Source organism: Mugil cephalus, chromosome 1 (genome assembly GCF_022458985.1).
Source record: "Mugil cephalus isolate CIBA_MC_2020 chromosome 1, CIBA_Mcephalus_1.1, whole genome shotgun sequence".
In the NCBI taxonomy this organism is placed as follows: domain Eukaryota; kingdom Metazoa; phylum Chordata; class Actinopteri; order Mugiliformes; family Mugilidae; genus Mugil; species Mugil cephalus.
In genome coordinates, this window is record NC_061770.1 from 9384978 (window position 1) to 9411635 (window position 26658).

A 26658-nucleotide genomic window follows, 5' to 3' on the forward strand; every position below is an offset into this window, starting at 1 on the left:
CTGAAAAATGTGCCGCTTAATTACTGCAAAGGAACCGTTAAAAGAAATATCTAATCCTGGCTGATTAAGTTAGGATGTTAAAACAGTGGGCGGCGACAAGCATTAGAGAGGTGAGAAATTGTTAGATGAAACTCAGTGTGTGTCTTTCTGGTCTGTCAAGGACAGCGAGCAATACAATCGAGCGCAGATTCATATCAAGCTTTGATATTTCGAAAAAACAGTTAAAACCGGAACATGTAACGTGTTAGTTAATAAATCATTCAATACAAGACAGAGCCAGTGGACCTGAAGTGACAATTTCATACCATGTTTGTACTTTCATGCATCGAAATCAAGCTTATGCTCAGTCTAACACCCTCCGTTCGCTGCCACATTTGCAATGCTTTACATTTGTTGATTCACATAACAGCATGCGCCGTCTTCAACACGTAGCTTTCCGGTGGCGACTACGCGAATAAATGAATGTATTCATTTATGTATGTATTCATTCGTCTTGTTATGAGTCAGCTGATTTATTTATCTGTCCGTTTCTTCGCAACACAAATCCGTGCTGTGTCCACATAACGGCGCTTCTGAAATAGGGCATTTTAATTTTTTAGTCCGCACTAAGAAAAGTTGCAGACGCATCAAGAGCACATCTCTGCCACACGAACCCACGCAGCGTACCGGTGGTGTTCAAGTGCCCACTACACCTCCATGCAGAGCCAAAGTCTGCATGAGCAACTCTAATTAAAGTGGAGTTAATCACAAATAGCTGGATAGGGCCACAATTGAGGCATATGTTAAGAATGAATTACTAATTAGAGCGGCAAGCGGCGAGACAAGTCCCAGACTGCTTGAGAAGTCTCGGCACGTTACTAATATATGAAAAGGTATAAACAAACAGCAATCTGGTTGTTTAGCTCCTCCATCCCACTTACAAGGATCCAATTATGGCAGATCCCTGGAGCCGCCAATACAATCAGGCAAGAGTGAGTTGGCGTTATGATTAACTGTGAAGGCCACAAACTCTCTATGGCTGCTCCAGCCAGCCAGCCAGCCAGCCAGCAGGCCTCCTCTGACAGGGGCGGTTATGTGGCTCAGTGAGCCCCAGGGCTCCACTCCCAGAACAGGCCATTGGAGAGCCCAACAAAACAGAACACAACAACAAAACACAGCGCACGGCTCAGACACCGCATTCAGGCTGTGTTGTAATACGTACAAGCTAATTCACTGGATGGCTTGCTTTTATAGAGCACCCCGTTGCGTGTAGTATAACACACAATTAACAGTGTAAATTCCTTGAACAATGCTTATGGCACCGATGTGTTGGGGGGTCCACACCTGTTCCTCAGGAAGTGGGACCTTACATCTGGCGACTGAGCGTTTGTCTTCTAGAGCAGAAGGACATCAGCCCACAATCATAATATCACAGAAGCCACTAATCTTTGTTGACAGCGTTTTGTCCCATCAGCTGGTAGGCTTTGAGACTTGGACCCCCACCCTGTGAATACAAAAGCACAGGTAGCTTCTGTCAGCAGAGTCACTGTGGACGCTGACTAATTCTATATCAAATCCTCTCCAGAGCAGCCCGCATCCATACATCCAACTGTGCTTTTCACCACACTTTCGGCAGAAATATCAGTGTGCAGCCGAGGGGTGAGCTGGGCGATGGATGAAATGGGCTTTTTTGCCATTTATCATTCAGTGCTGGAGGTCGTGTACAGTTAGCCATCTGGATCACGGGGAACTGTAAAACATTTTCCCTCGTGCCACAGTGTGAGGAGCAGCTGAGCCAGATGCAGAAGCAACTATAAGGTGAGTCTGTACAGATACACACCGATCAGGCATAACATTATGACCCAATATTGTGTGGGTCTCCCTTGTGCCTCCAAACATAGTTGTGGCTCATCAGAGAATGGGCATGTTGCTGCTGAGGGTCCTGTGGTGTCTGGAAACAGAACATTGTTAGTGGGGGGCTTTGGGTCCTATGGGCTGAGGGGAGGAGCCTCAATGGATTAATCCCACAGATACTTGACCAGTTTGGGATCTAGTGAATTTGGAGGCCAGGTCAACACCTTCTGCTGTTCTTCTTGTTTTTTGAGTTGTTCCTAAACTGTTTTTGATGGCTGTTCCCATCAAGGAGTGTCATTGCTATGGGGTGGGGGGCGCCTGGTCTGGTCTAGGTGGGTGGGTGATACACATCTAACCAACATCCACATGAATTAATGCCAGGTCCAAAGGTTTCCCAGCAGAACATTGTATTATGACAAGATAGTCAATGACATTCACTTCTCCTGTCAGTGGTTTTAATGTTGTGGCTGATCGGTGTAGCTTTTGCTACTGACAAATAATAAACATAAACATTATTTCTATATAGCAGGTAACACAGGGGAAATTAACTCATGTCATGTGTTGGTCAAATGACGGCGTAAATATATTTATATTTTAAGATACCTCCATGCTGCTGTTTTTCCTTTTCTTTCCACAGGCAGCATTTGGCACAATTTTGAAAACTCGGAAGTGGAGCGGGAACGCTCAGATCATCACCAGCCATCCGGCGTTAACGAGAAAGTCACCTACAGATACACCGTTGGAGGTGAACAGCACGACATAGTCAGTCCTATACATGTATAGATGTGCACACACACGCTAACGGGTAACTCTGCGGGTGGGAGCCAGCGTGATCCAGCCTTAACTTTTACCTGCCTGAGAAACTCACAACAACACAGCCCAGCTTCATTGCCTTTGTTTCCTTTACTCTGTGGCCTTGGTGTTAAAAAAAAAAAGGCCTCCCACTCTACTTGAATTAGAGATGCTGATTGGTACCAGTCCGTATTCCAGCAGGAAGCCACTCAACCTTCAGCTCAGTCCAACTTTTAAATACGTGATTCTAGATCTTCCTCCTGCTTCTTTTTTGGTCTCAGTTATAATGTGGCTGATGGGAGTGCGCTGGCATATGTGTGTGCCTCCGTGTTTGTTTTAAAGTACACAAGAACCGCCAGCTCTGGGCAGCCAAGTCTTCGCTCCCCTCCCCGATGATTAATATGTAGGCTTCTGTTGGAGCTGCAGGGGGACGGGGGCAGGTCGAGACTGGAGATTTGTCTGTGGTTTAATTAGTGCGTTCCTGGCAAATTCTCCAGCCATAATTATGGCCAGGGTTCTTTTCTGACCTTTCTGGTATTTTCTGCATGTTTGGCTTTTATCTGGTCATGTTTTATTCAGGATCTTTGTTGTGTACATTCTGTTCAGCCACTGTCTCCACTGTTTTACAAAAAAAAATAAAAATAATAATAATAAAAACACTTTACAGGATGGCCAAACGGCACTTCTATCCTTTATCATTTTTCTTTGATTCATTTTCTCTCCCCACTCTCTGAAATTACAAGGTTCCGCCATGGAGCGGCGGGGCCAATGTGACGCTGGCTGAGAAGCTTGTCCAGAATGCAGGCATCCATATTTATAAACAAGTCATTCTGTTTGCTTTCATAAAATGCAATTTTGCAAGGATGAGGAGAAAAACATTCTATCAACATGTGAATATCATGCCTGCTCCCCCACATGCGGCCAAGTGGAAACAAAAGAAACAGTATTTTTTATTTTTTTTCCCCTCTGATGCGTTGTTTTTGACATCAGGACGGAGATTAGCGACTAAAAATTATATTTCAGCTGGAGAAGGACGGAAAAATATGGAAAACATTACTCAGATATTAATTATTTCAAACACACATCTTCGATTCCACATTGTGGTTACATGTCTTCATTCTCAGTCACCATATTGCACAGCCAAGAAAAAGAAAAAAAAAAGAAACAACTCAAGTTCGAAATGTGGTACGCACGTCTGTCACAGTCTGCCTGTACAGGATGGAGAATCATAAACTGAGAGTCTATTATATTCATTCACATGGGCGCGCATGTATTCACACAAAAACAACACCACACATATATGAGAGCGCAGGCAGCGCTGGGGGGGTGTGGGCTGCCAGGGCCCCTGTGGAGAAGCAGTGGCTTCCTGTTTGCAAGCCTTTCTTTAGCGAAAATGCTTAAAACGGCCCAAACGAGAGCAGTGCTTATCCAGCAAAATTGCTGCTAGATGGAGCAGAAAGTGCACAAATTTTCTATGACACCCCAGTAATGAGGTTTTATATTGACCCAGGCACTGAGTGGAAGGGCTCTGTGCTCCTCTTCTCCTAAACTCAGTCAGCTCTCCTCACCCTCATTTGGGGGCCCACGTACTAAAAACAGTATGGGCTCAGGCAGGTAGTAGAGCAAAAACACTCACAAACTAAACGACGGGCACTCATCAAGCGCACGTACCTCCGTTTCCTTGCTGGCTTTCTTAAACTGTGAGAAAATCAATTATTTTCTTTCGTTTTGTTTTTTTGTTTTTTTTTTTTTTTGCACAGAGGGAACATATTTTGTTTCTCATAGCATCAGAGGTGTTTTGGCATGACGCTGCGCTTGCTTTTTTTGAGCATGTCTCATCGCAGACGTGAGCGTCGACAACAATTTTAGAAGCTTTAGCTGGTGGAAATGTGCGCACAAATCTCCCCAGCACCGTGGCTACGCTCCCTTGCGTGTTGTGCTTTGTCTCTTTCACTTTGATTATAATTCAGCACAGGTTTTTCATGCTCAAAAAATATCTTGAAAAGGTAACTTTTGTTGTGATAAATGCAGAGTCGATACTAAGTTATGTGGGATGAGCTGCTGTACAAAGTTAAAACAGTGCACATCGATTCATTTTGAGCTGCAACGATTCAGTGAAGCATCGATGGATATTAATCACCCTTTGATTTGATATCTTATTAAGCAAGTTGTTGGGTTTTTCTAGCAAAGCAGCCAAACACTCGCTTTGTTTTTCTTCCTTGTGAGGATTGCTGACTGTTCTCAGATTAATATCACCACAAACTGAACATCTTTACGTTTTAAAGTGTTGGTCAGACAAAATAATATATTTAATGATGTCATCGTAAGCTCTGCAAAATTGAGAAAATTATGAGACCAGATTTGTTTTAGCTTTTTCATAGACCAAACAATTTAGCAATTAATCATCGCTGCCAATTGTCTGATTATTTGGTGAAATAATAAAAATAAATGTTAGTTGCAGCCCAGAATTAATTTATCAAATCCTCTGAGGCAACAGACTCGAGTCTCTCTACACGCTGTTTGTACACATTATTATCTGCTAAAATAACATTCATTTATTTGCCACAGCTGTAATTTTTCATGTCAATTGATATAAGAAGTTTGGTTTGTGTTACATTCCTGAGAGTCTTCGTCCCCAGAGGAAGCCTGTTTCTCCTCAGACAGGCCAGTCTGGACGTTCCTCTCCACCCATTTAACTGTCTGCTGATTTTAATGGAGGTGAGAGAAGTTACTGTGATTGGCCATTACACTGAAGCCTGAACCGAACTGCACCTGCTGAAAATAACCCTCTGCAAACTCCTAATATGTTTCGTGTTAATGCGTTACTTCTCCCTAATCTTTTTTTTTCTTTTTGCTTTGAGCAAGTATTGCGTGCACGCCTGCAGTATTCAAAACCGCACAACGATGAGCCTTTTACAACAGCAAATACACAAAATGTATCCTCTCTGGTTTTACCACCCACCTAAAAGTCGAAGAATACTGCCCAACTATTTATTTCCCTGATTAACTTTTGTTTGTCACTGACAAATATACTTTAAACACATATCGTGTGAATGAACTGAGTGTAATTGTTGGGTTTTACACAAAACTGTACAAACAAAAGTGCAGCTGCTTTGATATCTGTGCATGCTTTGCGTTTGATCAGAATCTCCCTGAAGACATCTCCCTCCCAGAATCCTAAGTGCCTGAGGCAGTGGTCCATGATGCACGACTTTATATCCTGGAGCTGGAGCAAGTAAAGGTCAGTGCTGGATGTTTGTGAAAATCGGGTGTGCAGCTTGTCTCTGAACAGTTATTGTATCATACAGTAGCGTGTGTGAACCATATAGCACAGGGGGTCTAACAATGATATTCACAGTAGAAAGGAAGCCAGGCTATCTATCTATCTATCTATCTATCTATCTATCTATCTATCTATCTATCTATCTGGTGTCGTGTGAGTAAAGGCACAGCTCAGCATGGCTGCAGCTTATTAGCAATATTGTTGTATGTCCATCAGGATAGCATGCACCAAGCTATTTTAAGCAAGTGCTTCACCAGTGAGTCTTGCAAAGTCTGCAGTCCTCTGATGAATTAAAAATGTATGCTTGGATGGAAATAATTTTGGTGTACATCATAGTTATTACCTTAAAGGGGAACTCATCGTTTTTAAAGAGGAGCGCTATTTCTAAGAATGATCTAAGGATTTTAATCGGCCAGTAAAATCGGTACCTGCTTGGTAACCTTCTAACGACTGCATCTTCGGCTGTTTAGCCCCTGTTTTCTGTATAATCTGTCTGAGGTACCGAGATTCAGCCTGCGCTTTCTGACAAACATGAGCCTCAAAGGCCACTCACAATGCATTAAGAATGTTTTCTTTTTGACAGACATCAAAATGTGACCTTTAAATGATTCTTGTTATCAGGGAAGCCGAACAAGAAAATCGATAGGATGCAGCTGGAGAGGAGGGATTAATGCAGGGCAAATTGATCATTCCATTTCATTTTCATCTTGATTCGATGTGCCGGCCGTACACACCTAATCTGACCACAAACTGCTTTTAACACTTCAGAGGAGAAGCCTTTGAGCAGAAAACAAGCTTCTCATTTACAAAAAAAATAAATAAATTAATAAAAAAAGAAAAACGTTAGGGCACAAGCATGAGCCTTTACTGACAGTTCACCTTAATAATAAAGAGCTTGGTTTTTCTGACTCCTTTCATCACTTTTCTGTGCTTTTTATAGTGTTTCTCTGTGCCATTGCCTCTATTCACCGCAGGGAATACACAATGGCTGAGCTCATTGTCTATTTCACACGGTTTCTGGGCCCATCACCTGAAAAAACACATACATTAATCATTTGAACACATTGATAGATCATTAATTATTGTACCTCACTGTTGATGTCACACGTTGTTGAATCCTTTCACAGATAATCATTGCACTTTGGGGGAACTTCATTAAACAAACTGTTCATTTACAAAGCCTGGAAGTGCAGACGCACAGTCAAAGGGATAAAAGACAATATTTTCTTTTAAAGAATCTCTGAGTAAACCTTAAAAGGAATATCTGCCACAGAAGAATTGCACTATTTCCCCACTTCCTGCACACAGTCGAGATTGGGAGCGCATTACCGCTGAAATGCCAGAGCTCAACAGATAACTGCGATAACAAAGATAGCAAATCTAGGAAATGAAAAATGGCACTTCTCTTCTACAAGGAGATACATCAGTGTTTATTAAATCAATGCCAGACAGAAGAATCTGAAGGTAAAATAATGAACCACTTATAAATGATCTTTGCTTCGCTGGGCCTTACCTGATCAGGGTGTTCAGGGACCACCAATGCGAGGCATATTAGAAGAGGTCTATTAATCCTACTGCTTCTCATAGCTGACTATAAAATGGGTGAGTCCTCTGTGACTTACTAGGCACATCCTTTTTAATTTTTCAACGTGGAAAAAAAAAAAAAAGCCAGCCACACAACTTTCATTGATTGGGTGTGAAAGTTTGGGTTGTCAGTGTATTTCTGCTGTGAGAGCGTGGATATTTCATTATGGTGCCCTGGGACACACATTACACAGCTCTGCTACCTTTCCAACAGCATCCATGGCAACTAGAGAGGCTGCTCTCCCTGCAGAAATGTGCTTTTAATTGAGTGACATCTAATCAGGCAGTGAAATACAGCAGTAGAGTTAACAAAACAGGTCAACGAGGGACAAGGACTAGCAGCTGCAATCGCCGTCACAGCGCAGCGCTTAGTTGTGCCGTTGACCAGGCCCATATTAGTCTGGTTTTAATGAACTAAATTACAGGGCTGGAGGTATTCCTCACAAGATCCATGGGTGAATGTGTGATTGGATATGATGAGCCCTTCTTAAGACTACACCAGCTTGGGGAGGAGGCATGTCTTTGATGTGCTGAAATTACTGGAGCTGAGAGGTTTCACAAGCTACGCCTTAACACATATTAAACAGGCTCTAAAGGATGAATTTTTCACCGTCATCTGTTTTTTTTTTTTCTTTTTTTTTTCTTTAGCGGGATGCATGGTGCGCCAGCCTTGGCTGTCTGCTATTTTCTTCCTCAAACATTGCTTGTGTTTTTAACTGAAAAAGCATTTCTTCCTCATTATCAGATGTTGAATCAGTGCACACAGGGACACCATCAACTCCCCTCGACCTAAAATCATCTGCCTTGACAGCACTCTGTAGTGACATACATAGATAGAGGGGGTAAAGGCACAGTCTCAGTAAATCGTCTGCCGGCGCTTTGGGGAATCATTGGAATTCATGATCTTTTCTCAGTATGCTAACAATAATCTTCTAGCTCTGTCTCGCACATCACTAGGCATAGCAAACACTTGTCTTCACCGAGTCTCAGGCTGCCACAGCTTCTCCTCACCATGCAAATTTCAGGGTTCTGCCCCTCTTGGTATTACAACAATGTCCTCAACCTTTTCCAGTCGCTACCTTTCATACAGATGGATGACAAAATTCCGTCCCATAAAGGATTTTGCTTTGATAAACCTTTGAGCTGTAAACAAGTGGTAAGTGGACTATTTCTGTGTGATTACAATAAGACACATACCGAGGTCCATAAATAAACAAATGCTCCCCTCTAGTAGCAACTATGCCCTCACTACAGAAAAGAAGAAAAAAAAAGAGGCTTTTGTTAAGCAGGGATAACAAATGTTTCTGCAGTAAAATCTGCTGGATATATAAAATGCAACCCAAGTGAAATTTGTCTGTGTTTGTATACTCTATGTGCAGGGCTGCAAAGAGAGCTCTTAATTGGAAGCACCTTATTTGGATGCTACTAAGGGTGGATGTTAAGTTCATGCTACACTTCTAGCAACTGAACTGAATTTGATCTGTTCACTGTAGCAGTCAACCAACATTTTAAGGAGGATTCGCTCCTTGTTACAACTGACGGTGGTTTCTTCCTAATCAGATTCAGTTTTAATAATAAAAGGGAGGAGTTTTTAGCATACGTTCTACATATTAATGTGATATGTTTTATGTATCTTATTATGTTTTATGTATGGTACGTTTGGGTCATTCTAAGGTGGAGGTCCCTTTGGGCACAGTTAAGTTGAATGTCGAGAACAAAGTAAATAGTAAACATTAGAATAGCAGATGGTGCAAATGTGGTAACTTTGCACCACATCGCTAAAAAGGGAGGTGTCAAATATGTTCTGAGTACCACTGAAGACAAATAAAGACCATACATCTATACATATAACCATATGCTCAAGTCAATAAATTAGCGTCTGACGTTTTAACACCAGTTTTTGTTTGTCTGTTCTGTTTCACACGTCCTTAACATTTACTGCATTTAGGTCTAAATTTACGGCAAACATTTAGAAAGACGTGTTCTGGTTGAATAACCAGTCAAAAATGTATCAAGCTAGTGAGCAATTACGCAGTATCTTCACTTTTCTCATTAACATTAGGACAATAATGTGGTAACTAGTTTGTGATTGCAATCACATTATAAAATGTTTCTAAGGCGGCGCCTCTTATCAAGCTTGCTGTATTATTACGGAACCATTTCATCTGCCTCACCTCCAGCGTGAAGCTTTGATGGTGTCAAGTGGGAGACGACAACCAATTAAAAGAAAATCAGTCAAACAACTCCGGGTTAGATCTCAAGATGCTCCCAATCACTCATAATTTCCTGTTGTTGTGCTGCATACCGACTGCTCCTGATTGGAGTCTGATAAGTCAGTGTACACAGTGGTCAATACGCCATATGTGCGACTGTATCTCATCAAACGTAAGCTCCCGTGGAGAGCACTACACCACCAAAACACACTACTTATCTGTCTTTACTTTGAAAAGATGGGTGGCCCACAGAGCGTGACCGTGTTGCCTTAAACAAACAGGAGCAGAGGTAAGATGACTTGCAGGACCTCGAATACTCGCTTGTTTTTTAGGAATGCAAAGGCTGGGAGATGAGAGGAATGCCATGTGTGGGGTCTGGCAGGACAAGGCAGTGGTCCTGATAGTATTTCTGTGCACGTCCTCCTCTGTTAGTCATTACTGTGTGCAGACGAGGGGTGATGTTTACTCTGCTGAGACAAGCAAGTCTACTGCTCTGGGTTGCAACCTTGTGACTCTCTTTTCCCTCCCGCTGCCAGCTCTCCTAACGTCTAGCCCTGGCCCTGCCACACCATCGGCCCACTGGCCTATTGCTGTTTCTGAATGCCTACTATCTACCAGGACTGAGTTTTTTGGAATATATTTAACAATAAAAAGGATGATGCATTCCTGTGCATATTGTCTGCCTGGTGGGTGTTCGGTTGATATTTCAGGAAATAATAGCATAATACCCACAAGGGATGTGATACTGCAATACACTGCTGTGCCATATTTCCTCCCTTTTGTCTTTAGTTTCCTTGTGTTGTCACTTTCAAACATTACCTCCACCCACACACATACAAGAAACGGAGAAAGGAAGAGCGAGGTGGTGACAGAGACTCACTGCAGCACACAATGTGTGAAATAGGGGGTTTTAATCCTCGGTAATAGACTCAAAAAAAGAATCAATGAAGATACAGTTGGATAGTTTATCATATAAAGATGATGAAAAGAAATGACAGAACATAAGAAAGAAAGGAAAGTTGTTATCAAACGCAAAGTGTGAAATTTGTGCAACACTAATGGATAAAGGACGGTGGAAGTAACAGAGCACAGAGAGAGACAAGGCTGAAATAAAAAGGACACAAATAAATTAACAGTTATAATTTGACAAAATGAAACCAAAAGAAAGGGAAGGGAAACGAAAGCAAAGAGACAGAGGTAACAAAACAGTTCAGTGAGAGATAATGGCAATGATTATGACACATAATGGCAAAAGGTTGAAATCAATCATAATGCACCAAATAAAAAATGAAATGATTACCAAGCTTATGCAGGAGGTCAGGGGTCAGAGGTCAAGTTCAATATAAACACGGAAACCATTATGGCGGCTGCTCGGAAGTCTCTGGAAGAAATAAACAAGGAGTTGAAGTAAGTACACTTCACTGTAAGTGCTGTTTAAATCGTACATCCACTTGACAATATGTAGCACTCAAATATTAATGTGACAAAATGCTGTAGTAAGCACTGATTCACAGCAGTGCACAAACCAGAGATGCTCAGTTTCCTTAAGTGGTGGTGGCCTATTTCATAGTTTAGTGAATCGCAGACACGCTTATTCTAACCCTTTAAAACAATGGAAGTCATCTTTTTATCATCCTATAATAGTGTCGAGACCATAAATTAAGTGCCTGCTCATTTCAAAACCTCTCAGCAAAATTGGGTAGACTAGGCAAGGCACCAATGCTATGCTAACACATCAGTCACTCCTTATGTTACATGCTTCCACAGCATCCCCTTCTCCTATGGTTTTACACAAAGCACATTGTGTGTACACAGTGTTAGACACTAGTAAGACAAAGACTGTGACTGATTTTTTTTTTTGTTCAACCAAAGAAAAAAAAAAACCAAACAAAAAAGGATTCCTAAAGTAGACTAGAAAACAGTCTGTGAGGCTCCAGCACACCCAAGACAACAAAGGAATTACTCTTTGCCAAATAAAGAAAAACTACACAAATGGCTGTGCAGTCGAAGCAGAAAGTTTTCATCTATTTAAGTCTGCACATTTTGGTATGCATAAAATGATTCACGTTCATTTGTGTGATATTGTTTGTGTGAAGTGGATGTGAAATACACCAAATAAAACATATTCTTTCAAATATTATTCAAATGTGCCTATCTGGTTTCTTTTGGGTTTTTTTCAAGATTTGCTGCTTAAACTAAATCTTCAGTTTCTAAAAGTATTTTGACAGTTTTACTCATACAGCCTCGTGCACAGGATCCCTGTGCGATCTGTGGTCAGGGTGGCAACAGGGTCAGAGACTTTGCGTCTTCACGTTTAACATGCGTGATGCATTAGAGGATTCAAAACTATGCAGGTCCTGGCACTGTGAAAAGAAGGTGTTGTCTATGCACAGTTAAATGTCAGCAAAAAACTTTAATAACACAGAACAGCAGAGTGTTACACTGGAGTCCAATACAACACCCACTAAGACATCATCCTCAGTTCAATAGACTGATGACCCTTTTTAATATATCCAAGAATATTTCCAAGAATCTCTACTAAAACCTACAAATCACTGAGGAGCATTTAAGGGGACAGACGTCACACTGACCGCGGGGGGGAGGGGGGAAATGCAGAAAAACCTATTTCCAGGTCTTCAACCCAGCCTGAGCATGAAATCCAAACAACATTAGATGTAAAACAACACTCTGTACACATTTGGCCCTCGGGCAACATATCAGCACTGGAACAAGAAGGCAAATACCTTTCAAAACAATACCAGGTTTTATTAGTGTCAAACACATCAAGAAGCTCCTGCACAAACTCTGAAATAAATGTATTTTGAGATTCTTCTCTGGTGCAGGGAAACAGAGAAAAAAAAGCCCAAGGGTTGGGGAGACACTACGGAAGCTTCTGCATCTGTGTGCGATTAGTTCCACTACCTAAGATAAAGCATGCAGAGCAAATGTAACCTCATCATAATCTGTGTGTCATGAAGGCAGGGGGAACACTCAACCAGAAAACAACAATAACCGCTGTACGGCACAGCCTACCACTGTGACAGTGCCTGGCGTAAACCATAGTCCTGCCAGTGTTCTCCACCCATCATTAATTGTCTGATCATTGTGGAACAGAAAACAGTGGCGGTTTGAGCAGACGGGAGATCTCACAGGTATTAACTGCTAATTGCAGTCAACCAAACAAGCAGCACTTTCAGGAGAAAACAATCTATATTAATTCTCCCTCTTCTACCCTGCAGAATGCACGTTGAAATTTCTTGGGTGCACAAGATAAATGCTTATACCATAATTACAACTAATTGTGCAAATAATTGCAAAGTTCTTGTGCCACCAATACCCACAATAAAACTGAAGCAATCCATGTGCCCCTTGGCTGTGAAATTGAAACACTCCTATTTCTATAGTCCCTGCCTTCTAGTCATTCATTATCTAGTGTTTGTATCTGCTCTGTTGTAAAACTCGGATTTTGCAAAAGTGAGGGGAAGGGAGATGGAAGGAAGCTGATGACAGGGATTCATGGATGCTCTGAATGCAGACATGCTGTTCCAGCGTCTCGCCTCTCCCAACAAAACATTTGAAAAGCTTCAAAGCTCAAAGCTTTACGCTTTGGAACACATCTTTTGATTATATCCCCGTTTCCTCTTTTTAAAGGAAGGAGAAAGAGAAACAAACAAAACATCACCTGTAAATCGAGATAGCCCTTCGCAGGAGGTTTTTGCTCCTAATCCCTTTCATTTCAGGTCAGTAAAATATTAGTGCTTTCTCACTGCTCTGATGGTCAAATCACATTTCAAAGATTCGGCGTGCCTCTCCAGCAGAGGCAAAGGGAGAGAGGGAGAGAGAGACACACAGGGCAGTAGGGAGCTCAGGCAATCCCCCATCTATTACAGACGAACCAATCATCAAAGACAAATTACAGTACACTTCACTGGGATATGCTAATTCCAAATTAGATGCAAGTCATCAAAAGAACGGCATTGCAATATTTTGCATTTACAAATTGAAAATGTCTGCTCACAGAACAGGTTTTAATACCAATATAGGAGGAAAAGAAAAACAGGATTCAGACCGACAGCATGCATGTTCATTAAACTGTGTTTAAAAATAAAAAAAAGGAGGATTTATGTGCTATTTTGCATAGATGTGTTGTTAATATAAACAACAGCTAATGAAAAATCTTCAGTTGATATATTATTTTATTTTTTAGACTCATTAAATGGGAGTTAAGGTAGTTTGTCTCATTGTACGCAATTTATACCTGGATTACCTTGTAACGTCAACAGTATTAATAATAACGTTATACTATTCTATCCTATACTCTGAACGTTGACATCACCATCTGAGAATAAACAAATTGCGGGATCTAAATTTAGCGACTCTACAGAACAGATCCCTCTGTTCCTTTTCCTCTCTGAAACGATCATCATCAAACTCTCTGGCCTCCAACTTCTCAGCTTCGCACAGAATCTTACTGGTTAAAGTGCATGTAGCATGTATGATCTCGTATCCGCAGTGATAATGACTGTTTTTGTGTTTTGCTACTTGTAATGTATGGTTGTGAGGTGATTTTCATTCTCTACAGCGCATTATCAAGACGTCAGCAGTTGACATATGTTGCATCCTTACCACCTCCACATGAGATAAAACATAACAGTGTAATAAAATAGAACATACTGTATATAGAGACAGGGGCAAAAGAAAACAGGCTGATGTAAACAGCGTCATATTTAGCATCTAGATATGAGGGTGGTATTAATTTCCTCATCTAATTCACAGCAAGAAGGCAAATAGGCACATTTATTTTGAAGCTAATTGTTTGTGATATCACAGAGAAATACATCAGAGTGAGAAGAATATTAAAAATGTTAATCAAGTGCTCCGATTAGGCTCTAAAAGCAGCCTTCGTCAAATAAAAATACATTTAAGAGGAACATATTTGTAGTTCTTTAAATAAGAATTGATTTGTGAAGCCGCTTCATCTGATCTGATACCACTCTCTTCTGTGATTGTTCTGCTGAGGTCTCCACCGTTGATTTGAGGAGGAACACTGCCAAAATGCAGTTAGTTTAAACAATAGAAACACAGACAGACAATTACCCAGTCCCGAGGGAGTCACAGACTAAAGAGCTGGTCAATATTTCTGTGCAACATATGCATCAAAATGGCTGGGTCAGCTCCAGCATCTCAATGCTCATTCTGTTCTCCCGCTCTAAGTGCCTCTTCTCCCAATCTATGTCCAAGGGGAGGACGATTGCCACATCACCGAGGTGTGAATACGTTGATGAATTTACCCTTTATGTTTGACACCTGATATGTAAAAGCACGGCTCGCGCTCAGAAGCAATGAGCGGCGCCTTGACAATGTCAATATTTCTCCCCAACATGCAGAGTAGGCATATAGAGTAATGACAGACCAAGTATATCAGCAAATGAGTGCACAACAGGGGCAGAGGGCTGGGGGGAATTAATAGCTCCAGCAACAAACGACCTGACAGGACAACTGCAAACGCACAGACAAAGAGGCTCAAACACACACACACACACACACACACAGGAGGCCACACTCACATACATACCCTGATATAACACATGATCACAGCTACTTCATTTGGAGGACAACGTTTAGAAGTTGCTGCGTTCTGCGTTTCAAGGCTCCTCCATTAACAGTGTCTTATTGCGGGATATTCCTCTCTGACTTTCACCCATGGCAGCCTGCTTTATTTAAGGCAGTTGTGGCCAGGTAAACAGGTTTTTATTTCTTCAGCCCGTCAATAGAAAAATCCCTTACTTACGCCTCATTTCATGCCCCCTTGACACCCTCCTCACCCCCGGTTCTCATACTCCAACTCCCACATCTCCCAGAATAAGGCTTATCATGAAAGCACAACAAGGATATATTGTCCAGATTTTTACTTTTAGGTAGTTCTGATTGAAAGAGGCTGGTTTTTATTCTCTCAAGTACAGACTTCCCCCTTTCCTTCCACCATGGTACACAAGGGTACCATTTTGGTGGCTGTGGACTTTATCCATTCATCATTCTTCTCAGCTATGAAGCAAATCACACATATATCAACCGTAGCTGCCCTCCCACTTCCCTAAATCATGCTTTGTTCTGCTGTGTGTAAAGAAAAGTACCTCAGCTTTGGACATCAACACCCACCGAGCCAAAGGAGAGGAACGCAGGGGGGAAAGCTTTTCTGTTTACCCACAACTGAAATAGGCCGTTACATTGCAATAGGTTTAAGATGTAATTTAAAAATGCTCCATTACTCATTTTGTATTTGAAGAAAATGTATATTTTAGTACAGTATTGATGTAAAATCATCAAAATGCTGCATGTTGCTTTTTTTTTTTTCTGACTGCTGAGGTTAAGTCTCATTGGGAAAGGAAGCAATTCCAATTCAGTCCGGGAGTTTAATGACTGTGTTCAGTGCAGATATTATCATAAGTGAGTCTGTCTAAACAGCTTGCAGCTGTTGTGTCCTCTACAGCTCTTTTTTCACCGGGTTTTAGCCTTAAGCATTTTAAGAGTTTGTAGGTGATATCAGGATTCATTATGATAAACGTGGGATATTATAGTAAAAATTGCAGGCCACACTTTAAGCAATGTCTAATAAGACAGTGGAAAATGTGTATCACTATGCTCTTGGAAGTATACCTCAGGAATGCATTTGTCTGTTTCTGGTAGTTGCCAGCTGGAGAGTCAGAACGGTGGACACTGACAGGCCCAGTTTGTAACTGTTCCAGAGGGTTAGTAAGCCAGCTTAGTTATTTTCCGTACTAGTTACTTGCACAGAAATGTTACTGTATGGACATGAACACAGCCTGCCTCCAATTAACCTCCTGTATAACTGGGTTTTGTGGAGAATGTTGGGTAGCTATTGTATGAGTCTAAATAAATGAAAATGAAAAAATCTGATAAATCTAAACTATGATGTCGACTATTAAAGCAGCACAGTTTGGAGTCTGAGCGTGTTTTAAAATCTGAAAAGGCAAGGATACTTATTCATCAGTACAAGGCTACTTTGGATTTACCTCAGTTGAACACCTTGTTCTTGTAGATGGAGCAAGGCTGGTGTGCATTCGGTATGTAGGAGAGTTAATTGTGGCAGAATTATTTGCTATTTATTCATTACTCAAGCAATTTCTCTAGCACTATTCCTCTTCCAACAGAATCCGGGGCATGTTTTAATTATCCTGAATACAGACTGACAACGCTGTGTCACCACTACTTTAGATTTAAAAGAAGAAAGCTCACCCATCTTTGTTCAGGGTGGCAAATACTAAAACATGAGCAGATTAAAAAAAAAAAAAAAACTGTCCGAATGTGTCCAAATATCACTGGCATTTTAATGAAAAGAGGATGTTTACACGTTTTTTTTTTTTTTTTGCAAAATGCCACCAAAATGGACAGCCTTGCTTTAGAGGCACGTTAGAATGCTGCACATGTGGCTGTGATACCTTGATGCAACGCGGTAGGAGGGCTCTGTCGTTTTAATCTCTAATCCTGTTCTCTCTGAGGAGGAGAGGGTGAGGATCAGAGAGCAGAGAGAAGGTATCCTCTCCCAGACACAGACCCATGCCATGGCACTCTTCCTGTCCTGTACTGAAGCTGTCACTATTGGTGTCTGGGGCCACGAGGCAGGCAATTTTAGCGCTGTGGTGTGAATCGATACCCAATCACATCACGTTCGCGGGCAGCACATCAACCTGAAGAGGCCATAGCGCAATTTACAGCATATTGTTTTTGGCCCTGGGAGCAAACAGGCACAAGGAGCAATAGAAGCATCATGGTAGAGCAAGACAAGGCCTTGTTGTGGTCATAACGGCCTTATCTCTGGTCACAGAAGTACTCATATTAAACAATAGAGCCAAGAAGGGTTTAGAAACACACACAGTGCATACTGCATCTGCTGTTCAATTTTAGCTGCGCAATCCCACACGGTGGCTTTAATGTAAGAACTCTCATTTTAACAAACCTGTTAGAGTACGTCTATCTACTTGTAGGCCTATAGTGAATTCAGTGTACACACTGTTTATATTGAATATTCGTTCTTCCCTCTTTTGGTTTATCCATCCAAAAGGAAATATTTATTCACATTCATTAATGCAAATATACCACGAAAACACAGCAAAATCAGATGTCACTGCACTTAAACAAGAATAAATATTGGCCCAAATATATGAATGTTATTTACATTTGGTTATCAAGCAGCGGTTGAATATAACAACAGGAATGACAGTGTGCCAGAGAGGTGAAACATCAGAGCGGGTGGGATTTGAAGAATCACACTCCAGGGGGTGTGACAGGCTCATCATTCAGAATAAAAAACACGATGTTTGTTTGTCTGCAACTTGCATCTTGTCAAGCCAACAAGTGGTTTCCATACACACCTGCAATCATTACCTTCACACAGCAGGGTTGCCACAGTGGAACACAGAGTCACGCTGTGAGCACAGTGTGCTGCATGGATTAGAGTAGAGAGCCACATGGTATTCTCTAGAACGACAAAAACTAAATCGGTGCGGGTGAAGTATGCTATACATAAACAAAAAAAATGTTAGCTTTATGTACGGCAGCATTACCACTGAGAACAGAATGATAGGAAGTAAAAGCACTGAAAAGCATTTAGCAGAAGAACTACATACTGTATATGTCTATGATACCAGGGAATATAATTTACTTTTAGAACAGGACAATACACCACACAAGCCCGATGAATACCACACAAACATGTTTCTTCACGCAGACATTACAATGAAGTGGGCAGCTTTTGTCAGTGTGTGTACAGAAGTGGCTGACTTGGAGGTGATCCACTGTTCTTTAGTGTCCAAACACATATCTGATCAGGAAGACACAACAGGAAACAAGCCTATTATCGGTAAAAATGAGAGACATATCACTACTGTTTGATTGATGTGGCTATTCCCCAGGTGGAATAATCCTCTGCTTCACTTTCAACAACTGCAGCTGACACAACATGCGGTACCAAGATGACTGTTACGGCTACATAATTCTCTTAAAACGCCCTTTTATTCAGGGCAAAACCAACTGAAGCAAGTCAAGGGCAAAACTGCTCAAGTATTTACCTGCACAGCTCAGACAAATAGCTGCTTCACACGTGTTCTCTTTCAAATAGCAGTTGTGATGAGGGTGTGTTAGTGTTTGGTTTGTGATTTGTGCCAGGCAACATTTGGCAATTGATGTTACATTCAAGGTAGACTTTGTGGTTGTGATAATTGGTTTTTCGGTTAAAGCATCAATCAATGTATTTGGTTTGTAAAAATGTGATGTGAACATCGCAGAGTCAATGGTGACTTCCTTAAACTGCAGTCAAAAAAAATAATCGTGATTTTTTATTTATTTATTTTTTTTGCTGATTAACAAATTAAAATCAATCTATGTACTCATCCAAAGACCTTTCACTAACTATTTAGTGAGTGGTTACCCTTCACACTGTGGTCCTTGTTACTGTGTACTGTACACCCTCCAATAGTCTGGAGAACATGTAGTCACATATGAAGGTTTAGGCTCCGTGTCCTCCCTATAGAACCTATATCACAGAGACGTCCCATGCAACTAACACAGTAGGAGTCACTAATACGGCATCAAACACATGACTGCACCTGCAAACACTGCTAATTGGCTTCACATGACACACATCTCATCCACAGTTCTGAAATAGCTTACTACACTCTACTCCACCTTCTCACTACCAGTTAATCTCACTTAAAACACTGGAAAACATTGTGGAAATATAAAGTATTGTGGCAATATCACAGCTGTGTATGACTTGGCAAACGTAAAATCCTATTGAATTCAAATAAAAAAAAATGTATCATTTTAGTAGTTTTGCATTTTTCTTATTTTATATTTATAGTTAATATTTATATTGTTATCATTTATTATTTGGACTTACATTCTTTAAGGTCCACCTATGGAACCTATGCTTTATGTGTGTAAATTCTTCTGAAACAAGAATAAATGTTTCTTTTGTCATATTTAGTCGACTGTTATCTGATAACAAAGCATGCACGTCCTCCCAAGATTACCTCAGGTCTGGGTGGAACGGATGGAACGGATCAGGGACTGAATACTGACATTCCCATTTACAGATAGCAACAGCTAATACCTTTGCACTGATTAGAAGCTGTCAGTCCTCTATTTGAATTGCAATCAATACATTGTGTACACTACTGCACATTTTGCATGATGGGCAAGAGGAGACCAGTAGTAAATGCATCTATAATTTCTAGATTTCCATGAATACCCGGCCCTCTGTCACCACAACATCACAGAAGATCTCCTGTTTACCACTACGGATGTTCTCCACACCGAGATCACAGTGTTCATATAGACACATAAATGTGAATTTTCATCATATCCTCACGCAGAGCATATTAATCAGCGGTGCATCCCCTGCCAACCAGACCTCATCCATATTCCTGCAGGCTCACTGTGAGGGGAGAGGCTGGTGATAAAGCAGGATCGATATGCAGAGCTAGTAAAAACACAGCGAGTACAACAGCATGGCACAAAGGCAAAGACTAGAGAGGACAGGAGAGTGAACGAAGGTGCCTGGTAAGCCAAGTTTAAACAAACTTCATCCACAGAATATTAAGAAGAGAGAGAGATGGAATTCCTATCTTCACTTATATTTAAATATACACCAGATGCACGTAAGGGTTAAGGTATGACACAGATGTTTGCTCATCCTCTTTACCAGCTGTTTTAGATGTACAAATATTGATTTTTGAGCTATAAAGGCAAGAAAAACCTACACGTCAGAAGGCACACTGAAAAAAATACAGCAATAGTGAGTTAACTCTTCACATACTGTATGTTTATATATATATAAACATAGTGCAAAGACTGTAATATTTTTGACTGCCACAGTCTCGCTATACTACAAGTTGGGACACACTACCTTTAAACTTTTCTGGCAGGTAAACCTGGGAAGTCATCAAAGATTTTCTCGCTTTGGCATATCTCACAACTGCCACAGAGAATTGAGTGACAACTTTATTTCTCATCTGTTACATAAATCAAGGAAATGCTGTGAAAGTCAGCTCTACAAACTAAGAAATTCCCTGTGCTTTCTAAGCTTCGAAAGGATTTCTTTAACAAAGTTTCACACAGGAGCGAGAGAAAAAGTAATTTCTTTGACAGGCAGACATTATGTGATAGAGGAGACTTTTCACTGCATTAAAGAATGGGGCTCCAAACAACAAAGAGATAGTAGCTGTTTAAAAGGCCAATTTTCCAGTCCACATTGTCATTGTCACACTCTTAACTCCAAAGGCAGACATGCACTCTGGCATCAAAGGCCATTGATTTTCTAATCAAGAGCAAATGATGATTAAGGCATATCTGCCCCCTTATCTTTCCGTTTAAAATCCTCCTTTCTGGATTCAATTTGACTTTGGCTGTTTTGCTGCTGAGAGGAATCAGGACAGTCAAAGACAAAGACACCTTGTAGAGACAACGGGCGGCGTCATGAATGATTAAGACTAGTGGGACAGAAAATGATCACCCATCCTCCTCTCCCCCAGATCAGTGAAGGAAGGCAGTGTTATCACACCAGCATGGAATTATGGAAACGTTTCATTTGATAAACATTACAAATCAAAGCTTATTGCAATATATGGCTAATAAGTAGTGCCAGAGGCACAGAGATTCCCCAAATCTGACTGAGGCAGCTTTACAAAAATATAAACATGGAGGAAAGCCAGCGTAGACACTGTAAAGACTGCCAAGCCCATACTTTCTGAAATTCTCAAACCGGGCAGCCATAAACAATGTTAAAAAGGTTGGGAAATGAAACCCCCATCTCCTTTACCTTGATAACATTAAGAAGTAATACCACAAAGCAGAGCTGACTCACCCTGAGGGTGCAAATGTTCATTTCTTAGCAGACTTCAATTATCCCAACTTTCTCCCCTGGTCGGCCTTCCTATGTATATGTTTAGCCTTTGTGATACACCTGCCTGAGGATGAGGGATTAACTTCCACCCTTCTCTCTAAGCTCGGTTTGGACTTTAAGTTTAACCATCCTTCAGGACCAACCCGGAGCTCAGCTTAACAATGACGCCCAAACCCCTCATCGCTCTTGCTGTCTCTCTTTTCACTCACCCCGTATTTTCTCATTCCAACTCAGACCATAAACATTTCACTGGAGGGTAAAAGAATCAAAGACAGATGGACATCATCAGTCCCGACCTTCAGGCAATGCCAACTGAACATGCAATACAATGTGTCGTGTTGTTAAAAGTATAGTTCTGCTGGTGGTGAAATAAACAGACAGATAGCAGAGACAGATAGACAGGGACCCATTATAAGGCAGGTCCCAATATCTTTGATAAAAGGGGGTCATTGTGGTACAGCTGTTTATGCTAATTACTCCAGTTTAATGAGTTATTGCACAAGGTGTAATTCTCTCACGCAGCCACATAATAAGAAGCAAGGACACTCATTTCCAGATTCATCATGCCCAGCTAACAACGTTTAAGTGCTCATCACAGGCAAACAACACTGTCTTCTTGGAACTGGAGGGTCATTCATGGTGGGTTTTGCTCTCATTCAGCACCCTATTAGACTCTATGAGGTCACTATACCTGAATTGATGAAAATAGCATCCGCCCTGACAGGAAAGAGAGAATTGTGGGGCGTCTTTGGCTGCACAGCGAGAGTTGACTTGTGAGAAAGAGAAGCGTGCAGGCCACCGTTGGGTGCACAAAGTCCTCTGCAGACAGATGGAACAACAGAGGGAACTATTTTTGTTCCTTTGGTATTTTCCTCTCTTATGGATGCCGACATATGTTCAATGAGTTTGTCTCAGAACAGAACGTAAAAACAGGATAAACTCAGTAAGATTTACTTGGCTGTGTTTGAACAGCGGCCCAAGTAACTCGCAATAAGACAAAAGAATTGCATTGTGTGCCCCGTTCAAAGCCTGTGAACTCCAGCAGTCATCTAAAACAGTAGTCACTCATTATTCTGTGACCTATCAACCATCAGCTCATGCCTTTTACATTTTGTTATACAAGCCGAGCTTGAATTTTGCTCCGTGAAATGATTCTAAGTCAGAGAGCTAAATGTGTTTTCAGTTGCAGAAAGGCACAAATGTGCAGCCCCGTCATTTCCATCATCAGATTGCTGAACTATTACAGTTCCTCATGATTACCTCAACCTGTCCTTATCACTGAACACCACATACCAATGTAACCTGCTATTCGCCATGGCTAGATTTGTGTTTTCTTATGGAGAGGTTTCTGTAGATTTTAACCTTAATCCTATCAGCTAATGTGAAGGCACTGATCCGCGCCTGTCTTGAAGGTTATCTGTGCATGTTTCACACCCACAGGCATTCATTATTTACATAGCAGCTCCCCCGAGGCACCAGCCACCACAGGAGGTGTAGATGGGAAATCTACCTCCCAATCTGCCAGCGACACATCCATATCTATACTCCATGGCTCACTGACTTAGGAGGATGTAGTGTCAGGATTATCATCCGTTCTCTGGAAACTTCATCATCATCGGCCCCGGCAGCTGTGGCAGTGGCATCCGGCTGCCGTGTTTGCCTTTTAAATCAGGGGTTTCCCAACAGTGAAGCCTCAAGGGATACATTTTTTGGAGAACAATTTGGACACAACTCAGAATGTAACACTGCCAAAAATAACAGAACTCATTAAGGGCAGACTAGAGGATGGTTAGCAATAGTAAAGTGACTGTCGCTTCAAGAAAACTAACAACATCATTTTTTTTTTTTTAAGTCCCTAAAAATGACATGTATTTACATTCGAGTGACAACACCCCTAGTGAAGATAGGAATCATTAAAAATAGCTGTTTAGTTCTGTGCAACAAAGTCCATAAAGGGAGGATGATGCTGGGTTGGGTGGATCGTACAACAAAACGCCACAGGGGAGGTTTTTTTTTTTTTTTTTGCCATTTGCTGTCATTCTTTTTAAATGATTCCCTGAGCTTAACCAAGTGGTTATATGATGACAAAGGTCGCCTTATCTTAATGAAGTATTGATTTTAATCCAAACCGTTCCCCACAACTAGTTGCTTCTGTGTCTAAACCTGAACTGATTCATTTTGATTTGTCATTTCTAATGATTTTGCTTTTACATAGTGCAGTGCAGTGGCAGAAAATGCTCCTTTGTGTAGTTAAGTGTATCCTAGACACAGGAAACATTCTTTTTCATTTAATTTGCAGAATTCAACATAATTTACAGCTGTAATTGATGTAATAAATCGAGGAAAAATAAGCACATTGGATGCGCTCTAAATTGTCCTCTACTTTGGAGATGAGTTTGATGTCAAACAGGACATCAGTGGCAGTGTTTTAAAGTCAATATTGATAACGTTGTCTAAAACACTCATTCATTTAGAAGCTGCACAGCAACGCAGAGTAAGATAAATGCATCAGTGGTTGGATGCAGCGGTTTCACGGCTCTATCCCATAACCCCACGGATAATTAATTCTAATGATACTTTTTATCTGCGACACCCATCCCGATAAACATCAATGCACAGACGCACTCATATGAATGTGCTATTGAGCGTAACACTGACCTTTCCAGACCCCCAGGACCTCTGAGGACGTGTATGAGACACATCCTGAACACTCACACCAGTCCTTTAATGTGTGGGGCTGACTTGATATTAGCGTGACAAGGGTATTTATAGAGCAGCATAGAGCCTCACTCTCCCCTCCTTTCTACGCCATGAGCCCATTCCAGCCCAGACACTATTGGCAGCCCTGCTCACTCACTAGAAAAGCCATCATGTCAGCACGCTGGCTCACGATAGCATGCCCTGCCAACAGGTTTAGGGGCCACTAGAAGGAGCCCAATGCAGCTCATTATGCAGTAACAACACACCGTTCGTTTCTTCTTTGATGCCTTATCGCACACCTACAAGTCAATCTGTCTCAAAGTATCACTGCTTTTTTCCCCCCCAGCTACTACAGATATCAGCATTTGGAGATGTAGAATGTAGATTTAGTCTCCCACTAGTTTCTGAGAAGGCATATAAAATGTCAAGACAAGAGTGGAGCATTTAGATGTTTTTGTTTAATTATCACTACGCTCTGCTCTGCCTCCACCACTGACAAGGAAATGTTGGATTATATGCTGTACTTATTTTTAAAGATTGTTTTTAAAAGTCTCACAGTCTCACAGGAACACTTTTAGGAGCGGTTGGCATGGCAACTGGTGGTCACCCTTATGTCACCTGTTTCTATAACATCAAATAACCAACTCAAGTAACCAACTAAAATGAAATTCATACTAAAAATGACACTTGCATCGACATTATATTAACTATGTGAAATGACAAAACCTCTCCTGTAAAAAAAAATGATTTGACTTTATTTTATGGTTTTGTCTTGGCACAAGTCCCATCCACTAACATGGAGGTGGAGCTTATAATCTGTACTGCGGCCAGTCACCAGGGGGAGCTCAACTTGCTTTGGTTTCAGTTTTGAGCAGCAGGTCTGCCGTCCATATTTATACAGTTTATGATTCTAATTAAGCTTTTCAGCAGCAAGTAATAAAACATATATATATTTTTCAGTATACCAACTGAAAATGTGGTGCTCTCCTACACAGAAAAGCCTTGCCAATGCCGATCACCGTTTCAAGTTAGCTAGTGTTGTGTCTTGTTTTGTGGAAAAAGGGTTAAAGTTGATGCCTACTCAAAACGTTGAATGTCAACCTCAGGATGACGCTCACTGCCAGATGGGGAAGACAAACGTCATGCTGTGCTGTAGCTTGAATAAATATACAAAATATTTAAATGATCTCCAAAAAATTAAGAAGAAGAATTGTAATTTTAGTATTTAATATCCTCAAGAATGTGCTACTCTCGTTGGGACGACTAAATAGTTAAAGGTCTATATGGTATGAGTGTATATCACATGTGTGTGTGTATATATATGACATCAAATATTTAATCACATTTGTATACAGTGATATAAATTACATAAATACATCTAGCAAATCCATATGAAGCAAAAACAGAAAATGGAGTTCATCAAAATAATAATCTTTAACAATCCAATAACTATTGTTAATCACTAATGAATCTTGGGCGATTTGAGAACCTTGGATCGTCACTGATGACACTGATATTCTAACAAGCATTGGTTGAAAGAGTCAAGGACACCAGGAAACCAGTCTCTGCACCCGTGGATTTGACCATCAAGATTGACATATCATCATCCACACCAGCAGGAGAGAAAAATAGATCCAATAAATAAATTAGAACACCCCCAAGCAGATGTTTAGATAAACATTATGTACAAATACATTATGTATTGCCCAGTGCTCTCGCTGCTCCAAGAGAATTCACCATTAGGTTTCCAGGTGTTCCTTTATAGGACAGTGATACACTGCTTTGATCAACCTATCAGAACAATTCCCTCTTTCATCTTGGGAACATGATTTGGTTAAAGGGAGGTTTTGGATCAAGGTTCAGCACGTCCCTTCCTCATGTTAGTATTCATGCTGAGTTTGGTAATCTGGTGTTGCTTTGCTAAAAGTCATCGGCATCATCAATTTCTTATTAATACGATGAGCAAACATCCAAGAGGAGGGAGGGGAGCCTGAGCAAAACAGAAATGCACTCGCATTTCTGTTTTGCTCAGGCTCCCCTTTAGTTGGAGGGAAAAGAAGCAAAGAAAGAAATAATACACAGAGAAACCAAAAATAGGAACTTTCTGTCGTCCTTGAAATTACAAGTGGAAGTCTTGATGTATGATTGTTTAACAGCGTGATGCTCTTTCTACCTTTGTTAAAAGCTTGTCTAATGGTATTTCACAAATGTACCTTAAGAGAAGTTTGACAAGTGAATAATGACAGTGTCAGCTTAAGCTATTATTCTAGCCATCAAAACAAATTCAATATTTCTATAAACTGACAGGCACTAATGCACCAATCAGGCAT

General features: G+C 41.0%; 1 protein-coding gene across 9 annotated transcripts in view; it reads right to left on the minus strand.

Moving 5' to 3' along the window:
- Nucleotides 1–26658, minus strand: part of camta1a (calmodulin binding transcription activator 1a) — a 256185-nt gene that overhangs the window by 201800 nt on the left and 27727 nt on the right. Inside the window, exon 1 of one of the 9 annotated variants that reach the window (XM_047600177.1) lies at nucleotides 11006–11025. The exons of the other annotated variants lie outside the window; for them this stretch is intronic. The gene's annotated coding sequence lies outside the window, so the exon portion shown is untranslated. Of the gene's footprint in view, nucleotides 1–11005; nucleotides 11026–26658 lie in introns of those variants that run through there. 9 annotated transcript variants of the gene reach the window in all.